The 14733-nt window shown below is 33.1% G+C and overlaps 1 long non-coding RNA gene across 2 annotated transcripts; it reads left to right on the forward strand.

Annotated features, from left to right (window-relative positions):
* Positions 1-7962: 7962 nt before the first annotated feature.
* LOC132285379 (uncharacterized) lies at positions 7963-14271 on the forward strand. Of its 2 annotated transcripts, XR_009472526.1 has the most exons (6): positions 7963-8060; positions 9700-9798; positions 9927-9983; positions 13060-13217; positions 13344-13482; positions 13564-14271. It is a non-coding gene; the product is annotated as an uncharacterized LOC132285379 (long non-coding RNA). The 2 variants fall into 2 exon arrangements; XR_009472525.1 differs by having other exon boundaries at positions 13060-13482.
* Positions 14272-14733: the final 462 nt, after the last annotated feature.

Genomic DNA, 14733 nt, shown 5'->3' on the forward strand with positions numbered 1-14733 from the left:
AATCCGAGATATTTTGGGAGATATTTTTGGGAAAATGACAAAAGTGGTTAGTGGGTGGTGCAGTTGTGGATAAGATCAATCATTTGAATAAGGACAAAAGTGTTCGATCGATCGAAGGGTGGTGTTGGATCGATCAAACTTTGGACTTTCTGTTTTAGGTCAAGGTTTGGATCTATCTTGAAGTACTGAGATCGATCAATGTTCGATCAATCGAACCTTGAAGTTGGATCAATCGAACTTTGCTGCTTCCCACCTTTGGCTTCATTTGCTTCTTTCTTTCTCTACTTTGCTCCTTTCTTTGCTTAATCCCAGAATTGCTTCAATTAAGCTCTTATTTGGCTGAGCTAGCTTATTTTCGGGATAAGTGCCTAAAAATGAAAATAATACGAAATCAATCTAAAACGGTAGAGTAAGATAGATAAAGGTACTAGAATGCCTAAGCTTAAGGGGTTTAAATACGCACTTTTCAACGCTTATCAGGTGACTTAATTCTTGTCAATGAACTATTCACCAACGAGGTCCATTGCATAGACACTCTCAATCCCGAGAATGGGTGGACAAAGTTCCTCCTATGTCCGTTAAAAGATGCAATGCTTGGGCCTTTACTCTTGACGGTAAGATCTACGTGATCAGGGGTTTTACTCTACCACCAGTCATTAGCGGTTGGATTCATAACAGTAGATATTATCCTTGGATGGTGAGTCATACTGATCCGGTGATTGATCATGGAATCTCTATGCAAATGAATTTGGTCCTGATTCAAATCGCTTCAAAGAAGCTTTCAAGCTCACAAAGGGGTCCATTCTCTGTTTCAATGTCAACAAACTTGAAACCAAACCAAAAAAACTGATGGGCTTAGAGGATTTCCTCCCCGATCCTAACTATTGTGGGTTTTATCCAACAGCAACTTTGCTCTTTCTAAGCAGTGGCACAAATTTTTGTCTGTTATGGGTAGAAAATTATCTGCTTAAAGGATCAAAAGGAGGGGACGGATCATTACCTGCTTAAAGGTTATGGTGTATAAGAGGCCTTCAGGTGGAGAAGGAAAGTTTGATTTAGTTGCCACTCACCGATCTATGACAAGTTACTACGTCGATTCCCGTTGCTTAATCAACAGTATTGCAATGTAAGTGCTATTTTTGGATTCAATTTCTTTATTCCAGTTTTATTTTTCAATTTAGTTTTGTTATTATTATTATTTTTTCTTTTTCTCTTGTGATATTTTAGCCGAATACCAATTGCATGAATAAATTAATTTCCTCTTTTATGTGATTGCGCAAAATTATAGCTAGCTTCATTATTTATCATTCCACTGAATAAGCTTTTATATTACATTCAATAAGCTTTATATTCAATTTATATTCATTTTATTCTAAATTTTAAATTGGTCAAACCAAACATTATTATCATTCCATTCTTACATATTTCATATTTGCAACCAAACAATTGAACGATAATGTCCATTCCATTCCATGTCATTCTCATTCCATTCCACATCATTCTCATTCTTATTACATTCCCATTTGCATTCTATTCCATTCTTGCACACCAAATGCAATATTAGCCCATTGAATAAGCTTATTAGTGGGGATCATGTCCCTGGAGGCATCATTTCTCCAATGGGTTCCCCAGTGGTGCAAAATTGTTGCGACAACATTAATGATATGAATTTTTTAAAAAAGTATAGGTAATTGATACAATAACTGTAACTAATTTTGCTACTAGAGCTTATGGAGAATTCACAAATTGATAAAATTATTATTCAATTCTTCACATTCTATCCACTAGAGGTAAATTCTTTGTAATAAACTTAAATTGTACAATCATGTCACAACCTTAGAATATACCAAACAAAAGAGTGTTAAATCAAATACCATACTCATAGACGAATCCACTTATGAATAACCATCTGTTTGCACAAAATTGGGACACCAGAAGTACGTAGGCGTATCAGAATCTCGGAAGATTCAGAGAAGTCGAACAAAAAGGAAGATCCTTTTGGAACGATCAGGCGATTATGGAAGTTTCTGATTTGTCTTCGATGAAAGGACTTTTAATTAAGACTACAATGTCAACTAGAGAATTAAAGTGCAAGTACATGAATGTAAATGAATTGAAATAAACTATTGAAATTGCATGAATTGAAATACAATGTATTGAAGTTTGATTGATGTCGTTGAGAAAGCGACTAATGTAGTCCTAAGTACACTATTTATAGGAATTACAAGCTTTACAAGAAGTACCCATGTTCTACCAAGGAAATGTCTATCTATTCTGTACAAGACACTTGTCCCACGTCCAACTGCTGAAACCTAACTTCCAGACCCACAAGTTGTGAACTTCTTCCAACGATGCCGTGTGTCCTACGTTCTTACCTACTTATTTGAATATAAATATATATATATATATACACACACACACACATATATATATATCACGTTCTTTAGCTACTGCCTCGTTCCCCTTTAAAAAAAGGACTAGTGTGTATAGTTGAGAGGTTTAATTTTTCCTTAGATTTTAGGAACCACCTTATTTAGCAATTTCTTGGTTCAAATCCCTTGAAAATAGGAACTCCAAACACACTAAACTAGGTAGTTTGTAGAAGTTCTCCTATGTGTAGACTTTGTTCAGCCAATCTCCTCCTTAATTATAGGAAGTAAACTATTCAAGAATTCCCATTGCCATCTGTCATCATCTTAACTTGCCATATTTACCTTTCTTAATCTTCCAGATGTTTTACACGTGTTGGAATCCTATTCCCTTCCAGTGTTGACATGTGTTAACTCAATATTGGGCATGATTTGGTCTATTTATCTGTCCTCTTTTTATTGCCCCATGTCATCATTGAAGTGGCTGCCCCTTGAGCTTCCACTTTGATGTGCCGACACCATCCCAATCCACCATTGAGCTTGAGGACCACAAGAACCTCGGATGGATTCTTTTTAAACAACTCATTTGAACATCTATTTCCTCAAACATCAATGGAACTATTCCCGTTGAATATCTTGTTTCCATTGGACCATATCTTGTAGTTTAGGATTTAGGTTGTTTGTTTTCATGAGAAAGTGATGATCATGTTTTTCTTGTTAATGCATGAGTGATAATTATATCTCTTGTATTAACTATTTTTTAATGCAAGTTGTAGACACATGATTTTTTTATGAAATTTTTTTTAATGTGTAATCTATATGTTGAAAGACAATTTGTTGTGTTTATTTCTTTTTAGAGATGAGTCTCTTGAGTTCATATTTTTCATGTGCACTAGTCCAACTCTGAGAAATTTAATTTAAAATCATTGTGAAGTTGACTAAGTCATATTATTCATAAAAGTTATAAAGGTTATTCTTTTTTTAAAAAGAAAGGGGAGCATATGTTTTTTTTATTATTATTACTTTTTATTTTTTATTTTTAAATAAGATGAAATTTCATCATGAAAAGAAAAGAAAAATCAAAAGAATGCTGAAAATCTTGCTAAGAAAAAGGCTACTTATTGAGATTAGTTCAAAAGCTCCTGCTAGACTTTGAAGAGGAGCATGAGTAAAAAGAAGGAGGAGACAAGTTAAAATAGGGAATTGCTGTCTACTCTTTGGAGTGAAAGCCACCTTGTTTAGAAAAGTTTGCTCAAAATAATCTTATCTTGATGCTTTTCAATCAATATGGTTTAGACAGTTGATCAATGAGATTTGATTGAAATCGATGAGATTGGATTGCACACACACACACATGTGAACTTGTTAGGCAAATTTTTAAATTTTTATAAAAATTACAAGTTGAATTTTATGTTGTGATTGCATGCTCAAGAATTGAGCTGATTGAATAATTTGTGGGGTAAAAAAAATTGTCTTAAAATTCTCTTGAATTCTTCACAAATTTTTGGATCTCATATATTCTTGAAATTCATGGAAATTGCTATCTCATATTTTTTTGTTAAAATATCAGGAAAAAAAAATAAAAAATGAAAAAAAATCCAAAAAGATTTTCATTTTAGTTTTTATTAGGAATTTTTGTTTTTAACTGGATGGAGATATCAAATGTGTGATTTTGAACATGATTGGTGTTATTTATCTTATGGATGGAATATATGTTATCTTGGATACTTCTCTTTGGTTCCATTGCTACTATAAATCATTATATTTTTGTGCTTATTGTAATATCTTATGCATGGATGATAGTTTTGATCTCTCTTCTTGTTAATTCTCCCACATTATTTGTTTTCCTTCTTTGATTGAGTTTTATTTGTAACAAAAAGGGGGAAAAGTGTGCATATTTGAGGGGGAGATATATATATATATATTGATATTTACATATTAATATATGTTGATTGTTTATCTTTCTAGATTAAGCTTCACGGGTAGTTTTGTTAAGCTAATGTGCAGGTTACATATTGCTACATGTGTTGAAGATTCACGATGTTCAAGAAGAATTCCGTTTTATTTATTTGACAATCATTGTAATTTGTTTTTTCTGCTTAGGTAAATTACATATTTGTTTTTAGGGTTTTGTCACGAAATTGCCAAAGGGGGAGATTGTGAAATATATATTTTGGGGAGTTTGTGACAAATATATATATATATATATATATATATATATATATATATATATATATATTGTGTATTTGCTAATTTCGTTGTCAAAACAAGTTCGATCGAGTTGTAATTTTCTGGTTCACAATTTCAAGATTGAAGATTGGATACAGATTTGAAGAAGTTCAAGTGTTCATGATATACTACACTCCGAGATAATGAGAACAATGCTTTAGAAAGTTTGGAGAGGAAGTGAGTACACTTAGGAAGAGTTTGGAAGTTTTAAAGTAAGATTCTACATTTTGTTCATCTTGAACTGGTTCCTAAAAGCACTGAACAGGTTCAAGATCAGCGGAATTGGAAAAATTCAAGATTGGCCATCTTGAGCCGGTTCCTAAATTCCTGAACTGGTTCAAGAGTCAAAGGAAGCCTTCAAAATACCTTCTGGCCATAGTGAACCGGTTCCCAAATTCCTGAACCAGTTCAAGAAGTCCTGGCAGCCTTAGAACTTCAGTTTCCTTGTTTATTCTGATTCTTTTTTGAACTAGATTTCCTTCCAAGTCCTATGCACGAATTTTTTTATATTTTTAGAGGGATTAGGACATTCTAAACTTTATATAAACCTTGTCATACACATAGGTTTATTCACGGCTTTTGCATACAAAATTCAGATTTATTAAAGAGCCATCTTTGAGAGATATTTTTTCAGAAAATCAATATGATTTTATGATTTTATTTTTGAGAGCACACATATAAAGACGAGTGATTTAGTAGTGTTGTTCTCTATCTCATCGGAATTAAAGTATAATTGAAGATTCAGAAATTCTGAAAAGCAGAATTCATTTGTTATTCGTCAAATTCAAATCTAGAAGAAAAGGGGTGAAGCGAACACACTTTGAAGGGGTCAGAGTATTCGTAGAGTGTTGTCTGATCTACCTGTAACTCTTTTACAGAGATCGAGAATAAGGCTGAAGTAGAGAGCTGTTGGGCGGGGGAGTCGCAAAGCTAGGGATTGTCAACAATTGGTTTTTGGTAGAACGATAGGATATGAGACTGAGTCAAAGTTCGGTATACTTTGATTCAAACATAATGGATAGTTTATCTCAAGATTGCACAGTCCAACGAGGTTTTTCCTGTTACAATTGGTCAATTCTACCAATTGGGGTTTCCTCGATAAAATCCTGGTGTCATCTCTCAAACTCTATTTACTTTACTTGCACCTTATTTTTGCTTTGTGGTTTGATTTTAGTTTTATTTTGGTAAAATTAAAATAAGTAAAAATTAGATAAAAGAGTAAGTTAAATATATTTACCATCCTCTAGGTTATCCATCCATATTATATTCCACAACCATTCCGCTATGCACAAACTCAACATATCTTACCCCCTAGGTATATTTGATCATAGTCCAATCTTGGTTACCATTGATCTTAACATCCCCAAAAAAAATGTATTCCTTTCAAGTTCTTTAATGCATGGTGTTCTCATCCTCTTTTCACCCCTTCAGTCTAGGAAGCATGGAGCTCTTTCATCTTGGGTACCTCCTTGTACCAAGTGGTTAAGAAGTTAAAGAAATTGAAACATGTCCTCAGGAACAACGGTAAGAAAGACTTCTTTGATGTGGATTCAAAGTTACAGGCTGCCAGATATGAGCTTGAATCATGCCAAGTTGATTTTGATCATCACCCCAATAAATGTTGGAAAATGTTTCAAAATAATAAAATTAATATTTTTGAAAATATATCTATATATAATTAAAATTAAAATTATTTTGATTCATTCTCCTTGAGCAATAAAGTTTTAAATATGTTCACATATATATGCATGATTCATGTATAAACAAAAGAGATGTTTTCACAAGTAATATTAGACTTTTCGCAATCTTAATAAATCTATTTGATTAACCTCCTTTGACAATGAACATATTCTAAGTTCATTCATTAATATTTAGGGGATATATTTTGATTAATGTGGATACATGAATGTATTTATATAAATTCATTGTGTTGGAACATGAATATTCAAAATTTATGTATCTTGAGTTTTGAACATATTTACGAGGTTCATTTTGAGAGGTCTATATAATATCACACTTCCCTTATTCAAGGATGAAAAAATATGGATAAAATGGATGATGTGTGGAGAAGCTCAATCCCATCTTATACTCAAGATTTTCTTATCTCAAATTTTAGATGTTTCTCTTCTAATGTTTATACTTAGACATTCTAAAAAGAGATTAAGTGTTGCATCCAATAGTGTATCGTGCAAATACATTATGGTTGGATCGAGTCCAGGCTTGGTTGAATCCTGGAGGTAGAGAGCTACCATGATCCCTTGCACCATGTGGAAGGCTTTGACTATCTTCAAGAAGCGTTTACGTGCCTCGAAGCAATGGTCCGGGTTTTCTTGATTAATAATTTCCGCCGTATGTGTAAGTGCAAGCAATTTCTTGATTTATCGTAATAATTTTTTCCAACAATAACACCATTTTAAGACAGCTTGAGCAATCTCTCTACCTCGGAATACTTAAGGCTTGGCAAAGTGCAAGAAGACTTGCTCAGACAGAAGTCAGGGATGCTCTGGCTCAATCTAGGGGATTGTAATTCTTCCTTCTTTTTTTCTTTCAAAAATCTCTCTTCCAAAATCAATAGGAAGAAGATTGTCAGCCTTACCACATCAAATGGAGATGTTATAGATGATTTGGAGGCCATCAAACATGAAGTGGTACTCGTTTCCACACACGTCATCACTAACCTTTCTCCATTCATCCTTAAATTAGTCCCATTTCACTTACATGGATATTTGGATGCTATCCCGTCCCATTTGGAAATTCAAAATTGTATATCGTCTCTCAAGAAGGATAAAACCCCCAGTCCAGATGGCTGCAATGCTCTCTTCTTCTAGAAAGCATGGCACATTATAGGCAGGTCAGTCACCTAGGCTGATTGAAAAAGCTAACAATGTTGGATAAATAAATAAATTTAAAATAAAAAATTAAGTTTACAAAAAAGGTTGGCAATCGAAATGAGCTAACATGATTTTCAAATCAACTCCCTACACCTTACTGTTTGAAATTTAAACATATAGTTCTCTCAATATTCATTCATTTAGAATCCTATATAAATAAGTCCTGAATTATTCGTTAAAGAAACAAGTGGATTAAGCATAATTTTGAGACTTGTTTAAGAAATGAGCCGTAGTGAAAGCCTAACTATATTTTAAATTCTTATATATTTAAATTTTAGGCCCATATGTACAAATGTAAGGCGAAGTTGACGTAGGCCCAATCGATGACTTGGTAAAACATCTAGACACACAGACACCCTATTAAACTCAATAGCCCAGTAGGCAACGGCCCACGAGCTATACATGATTGATATCAACCATTGGATTGCTCTCAATGGATAGAATGTAAACCCTAAACTGTTTATATCTATCTATTTATAAAGGTAAGTTTGTCAGACGACACAATCTGCTTCAACACTCCGCAGGACGCAGCCTCCGCTGTCGCCTCAGGCTCAGTTGACACCGTGACAAGGTATGTTCATCCTCTGTCTCTCTCTCTCCTTTTTTTGCATTTTCACAACAGCAGCAACCATACCCCTTTTCCTCATAATTTTTTGCATTTTCACATTCATTCCTATGAAAATTAAGGATCCCTTCTAGTGGGTTGAGGAACTGAGGTAATAATTAACTTTTTCGAGCTCTAAATTATGCTCATACTTAAAAGTGCCAAATTAAGTGTTTTTATTTTTTATTTTTTATATGAAGATACATACCTCCATCATTGATATTATTTGAAGTTGGCTCAGCTAGAATTTCAGTTAATGATACTGTCAAAGGCTCAAAGCATTGGCCATCAGAATGTACAAACACATGGAAATCAAGAGCAGGCTTTAACAAAACAAAAGTTAATGGTGGGGTAATTGGCTTCCAAAAAAAAAAAAACACAAAAACACACACAAACACAAAGCTCCAGCCAGGAGATCATTCGCCAAACTGCTTGATTTTAGATTTTTTTTTTTTATATTATATTTATTGTATGATCGGCAATGCTTAGTTATTATTGCTTCCGTTTGATTCTCCATCCATTTTATGTTAATTGTGATCTTCTTACACATGCTAGCAGGACACTCTTCTTAGGAAGCTTACTTGTCCGGTTTTGTAATTTGTATACTCAAGCACATACAAGTACCATTTCCTCAACTAATTTAGTTTACTGATTAAAATTCCTCAAATTTGGTGTATTTGAATATTTGATTTTCTCATTCAATTTTTGTCGATAAATGCTTATATCTAGTGTAAGTTGCTAGGAGGAATAATAGCAATTTAGTTTGATTTATGTATTTTTAATTTATTTTATTACGTTAAAAATAACAATGGCTCAACATCAACCTTCAAACAAGAAAGTGAAAGTATGTTTATTCTCTCAGTCTATCAAAAGAGAAGCCAAAATGAGTGGGGATGATCAATTGAAAATGGATATACCTAGTGCATCTAACATTGACAATGATCTTGATTCCCAACCTCCCACCCTACCTTAAGTTGTTGAACCCAAGCAACCTCACTCCACTTCTATTGAAAGAGACCCCTGGCTACGTATTCAATTACATGAATACCCGATGAATCATTCATCAGAGGGATGGGATTAGACTAGCTTATATCAATTTAGGGCCTTATCAACCTGAACTTTCCAATTATTCCAAATCTTGGAATGGAAAGCAGAATCGTCGATTTAAGTGTGAATGGTTCAAACATATTCCTTGCCTAGAGTATTCTCCTTCAAAAGATAAAGCATATTGTTTTTGATGCTCTCTCTTTGATGAGAGAAATACAATGATGAGTCGTTCTTTGCTTATTGATGGTGGATATTACAATTGGAAGAGAGTTAATGATGGAGATTATTGTGTATTCTTGAAACACATGGGACTTTAATCTTCACCGCATAGAAAATTCACCATGCTTTATGGAAATTTAAAGAAATTGGCACAACTTATTGAGTCTATTATCAACGAATTTGAGTCTTTAAAGACTCGTCGAGCACAACTTAGATAGATATTTTGTAACCTTTGAATTCAAATATTTATCTAGATTAAGTTATAAAAAAAAAATTTTGCTTAAGAAATTGTGTTATTAAATTTATGTTTAATATTAGCCCACGCCATTGACAATTCCAGGATCCGCCCTTACATACACCCGACGGCATAGCAGCGGCAACACTAATTGGAAAATCGAACCCACCGATCCGGCGAGAAACATGCCTCCTCAGTCATCAGGTATCAAACTCCTACTCTCCCCTACTGATTTCTTCTTGTTTATGTTTCTATATTACACACACATATATAAATAAATATATAACTTTTATATTTTTCTCTCTTTTGTCCTAATAATAATTATAATATAGGTTATTTTTCAAAGAATAGAGTTGATGGGAATGGGTGGAGTTGGCAAAAAAATATTGGTATGTTTTTTTTTGAGATATTATTCTACTTGTTTGATTAGATGCTCTATTTTGTACATTAAGGATGTGAAATTAATTATTAATTGCTTTTTCTCATTCATTCTAAAATAGTTATGTTCACTCCTGGCTTTTTCTTTATTTCTTTCTCCTCTTCTTCTTTCTTCTCTATATTCACTCATGATGACAAATTACATTAAATTTAGCTAAAATAAGTTGTTGTTCTGGATATGCTCCCCTCTTGAGCGCAATTTAATGAAAGTAAATTTGAGTCAGTTTTTGGAAGTCAACCAAATTGACTCAAGACAAAATTTTGGTTTTAATATTTTTTTATTTTTATTTTTTTCTTCAAAGGTTTTATTTCTTCAAAATTGGGAACACCCAGCTCCAGTAATCATTATGCATCAGTCCTTACGCACTAGTACATATTTTGTAGTAAGCACCATGGACCAGTACATCCAACTTATGCACTTGTGCATGGACTTCGAATTGGAAAATCCAATTGAACTTGGATATCAGATGTATTCTAATGAATTTTATTTTATTTTATTATATTTTTTTGACTCTTTTCCTATCAGATTTAACTCTGAAAAACACTATGAACGCAAGATTTTCATATTGAAGGATGCTTTTAAAAAATGTTCAAGCTTTATGCTTACTTGTGTGTCTTGAGAAAGAGACTATGATTGTTTACTCCTATGCTATTTTTGCACACAATTGCAGTGTTAGTTTTTGTAGATTAGGAACAAGTGTTAAGAGAATAATCAATGGAATTTTTTTTTTTCCCATGATTCTAAGAATTGAAGTATTCTAAAGGGGTTAAAAATCGTTGTACACTTTTTCATACAATAAATTGGTTTCCATTAAGATAGCATAGTGTAGTCTTCATTGTTTTTCTCGTTTGGCTTTTCACATTACAAATTTATGTTATTTTATTTTTCAAAAAAGAAGAAGGTATGTTTACTTACATCCTTCGTAAATTGATTAATTTAATAATTAAAATTCAAATTGAGCATCAAATTGAGAGACATTTTTACTCCTTCTACGTATATCATAGAGAATCCTTTATGTTAATTCTATCTACTGCAAATTGTGCTACTTTCATGGTTTAGTGTTTGTTGCTCTAGATATCGAGCAATATTTTGTTGCTTAAAAATAGTTTTAAATTTTTTTTTTGATTTTTTAGAGCTAGGATGAGCTGATTCCTTGATTCGATAGATGAAAAGGGAATTCTTTGGGGAGGGTGGTCTTGTCTTCTTAGGAAGGTAAAGAGTGTCACTGCATAATCAAGAAGCTTGAATGTAGCAATTATTTGCTTCTGAACCTCCGTGCACTCAACCATGCGAAGATGACGCTCTATATCATTCTTCTACTGATGAGCTACTTTCACATTGGTGGAGCCTAAGAACTTAGGTGGGCTCCCCTTTATGAAAGAACTTCTGGCCTTCTCCCAATTATTAGTCTGAACCACTGGTAATGGTACAGGTGTTTGCTGAACATGTGGCTGATTCTAAAGTGCAGCTGCTACAGCTTGAGCAATGATGTCAGTTATCTGAGGAGGATACTCTGGATCCCTATCCTGATTGTGGTTATGATCCTGAGGTTCCTGATACTGCTGCTGCTCCTCCTCATGAACTATAAGCAACTGTTCCTCTTCCTCGTGGAACAAAGGTGTATGTTGCTCTACTGCAGCTTGCTGGCGTCATAGGAAATTCTGACGCTTAGGCTCCACCTTCCTTAGCTGCCTTTCCTTGCAAATCTGTTCCATTTCCCATCTTGCTCTCGCGTTAACCATTCGGTTAACACAGTAAGATAAAAATCAGTATGCAATTTAACAGACCATAAAAGAATACAATGAATCGTGATACTTAAGCTCTAAACGAACAAATATGCTACACAAAAGTCGATATACAAAAGATCCCTATAGACACTTGAACATGGAGTGCTCTGATACCAGTTGTGATACTCCCTAATTTCAAAGTCATTGGTTGATCAAGTCTATATACAAAATCAAGGATATCAAAACAATTAGGTAATAAATGAAAACAAAATACAAAATGATAAATAAAGAATAAATAAATGTTGAAAGAGAAACTAAAATAATAATTAAATCCTCAATGAATAAAATCCAATAAATAATAAATATCTCTGATACCATTAATCCTCCGAAATACATTTCGGGAATCCATACTATGTGGACTCCTAACAAAATCCCAACTAAAATGAATAACTGTCTAAAACTGAATGCTAAAACATAAATAGAATCCTACGTAAATAACTAAAAGAGTGATGATAATTGGTCTTTGCTCTGCACGAACACAAGCTAAGTCTGGAACTAACGATGACTTGAAAAATAAATATTGAGTCACACCCACAAACAAGTTCTTTCTACTACATTCCCAAACAGAGACCTAATGAATGAATATATCTTAGTCAACTCATGCAATAGCTACATATTCGGTATACGTATATAAATACACACTAAAGACTGTCACTGAACTATAGGCAACCCTCTATATCCAGCTATGCATCGTAAGGGCAATATAACATTCCTAACCATCGATCATGAGAATTCAAGCACATATCATAGTACATACTACATACATATATATATAGCCATATCCTAACAATGGCAAAATTCATGTCCGTTATCCATATTCTGATAATGGCAAAATCTATGTCCGTCATCCATATTCTAACAATGGCATGATAAGGAATGAGTCTAAACTTATTAGCCAGCTCACCCTTAATATACAACTATACCCTGACAATGATGTATAAATTTGAAAACATATCTTGATAATGGTTCACACACAATCAAATAAATAACAAATCAAGTATAAGATCATAATATACTGTATTTCATAACATACTGTAATGACATGTCTTAATATTTCTTGGGATTTGTATTTTAAGTGTGTGTGTGTATATATATATATATATATATATATTCATTGTGATTTGTATTTGTATCTAAATTTCTGTTTCTAATATTTTATATTTATTTGTTATTATTTTTCTTGCAATGGAAGCATGACATAATTAAAAACATCTTCAAAAATTATGTTTTTAATCTCAGGGTCGTCGCCGAATGGTGTCGAATACGGAAGAACTTTTGTTTAACCTGGGACGTTGCCAAGGAGACCTTCTCGAATGTGCCGCCGTCACACGAGTAGAGAAAGGAGGAGGAGAGTATGGCAAGATACTAATGGCCACACAATGGGTTTGATCGTAGAAGTATACTTTTGAACATATTTTAAAAGATGCTGAATCTTCTTTTATTTAGAAGTATAATTTTGAACACATCCCAAATTTTTTTTTTTTATTTTTAAGTTTCATTTATTTATTTTTTCTGTCCACCAGATATTACTCCTGCTTAATGGTTGAACTAGCTATCAAAGATATTAACACCTTGTGGTGGCTTATGGTAGGAGTGATAGGTTGGGATTTATTTTTGTTTCTCAACCGACTGAATTGGTAGCTTTCATCGACTCAGCGAACAGTAAGTACATTGGGTTACATTTATTGTTTTTCTAATAATGTTCATTTATATATTTTTTCTTCTTCTCACCATTTTTTTTAGGTTCTTGATAACCCTTATTTTTGGGATGATGCGGATAGATCATAGAAGCTGTTTCACGAGGAAAGTTTGGCACCTACACCAACTTGATGAAACTACCTTTAAAGCTATAAGAGACCCTTTACGTACCCCAGTATTTCCATCCCACATATGTGGACGAGTGGAAAAATTTGTTAAAACAAAACACAGCATTAATATATTAATGCAGGACAGTTAGCTGAAGGTTTTGGAACTCGTTTTGGACCGTCAAAAGGTCAAACGGGTGGGCTGATCAGTTTTTATCGGATGATTTCGAGGAATCTTTTTTTTAACCCAGAAAGAGTCCAGTTTTAAATTGCCTAACTTTCAGATATCGGCAGCGTAGAGTGTCTTTTGACATAATTCAATCGTTTAAGGCTCGGGAATGACATTTTTTCAATTTGGAATATTTCAGGATTTTTGTTATAAGTCTAAACGGATTCGATTTGCGTTCTTTTTTGGTATTTAGTAGTTGTTTGTAATTAGGTTTCTTTCCTTATTTTTACAATAGAACACGTTTATTTTTGAGCAGTTTCCTTGCACCGCTAATTTCTTTACGTTTTTTTTTTTTTTTTTTTTTTTTTTTTTTTTTTTTTTTTTTTTTGCTGTTACGAGTTTTATTTATAAATACATGTATTGTAGAGCAGATCATTCATTCAATTATTAATATATTATCAGATTCTTTTGCGAATTTGTTCATTTGTGAACAATCTATCGGTTTCGCTTACGTCATATACAGAAACGGCTACGAGCACTATAACAAGGATGCTGATAAGAAAGAAAATGAATTAAAAAGTAATTTTTTTTAACAAATTTAATAGTGTGTATAATATATATATATGTATATGTATGTATATTATTTTTTTAACTTAATTAAGAGTTTTAATCTAAAAGACGTTTTGACTTCTTACTTGTGGGATAGATGTATTATCGTGTATGGTCAAAAGTTCGGTGGTTTTAATGTATACAGGCTATAAAGCACGGACACCCTTCCCAGGGTATCGTACCAGTGTCCAGAAATTATTTTTTATTGGATACGGGTTGGACACGGCTGGGACACGTACTAGACACGATGGGTTATATTTTGTAATTTTTTTTAAGAAAAAATGGGGTACCTAATGTAATTTTAGAAGTTTAACTTTTTGACTCTATTGT

Source organism: Cornus florida, unplaced genomic scaffold (genome assembly GCF_030987335.1).
Source record: "Cornus florida cultivar Cherokee Brave unplaced genomic scaffold, ASM3098733v1 CherokeeBrave_3.0.0_Hap2_Chr11, whole genome shotgun sequence".
Classification (NCBI taxonomy): domain Eukaryota; kingdom Viridiplantae; phylum Streptophyta; class Magnoliopsida; order Cornales; family Cornaceae; genus Cornus; species Cornus florida.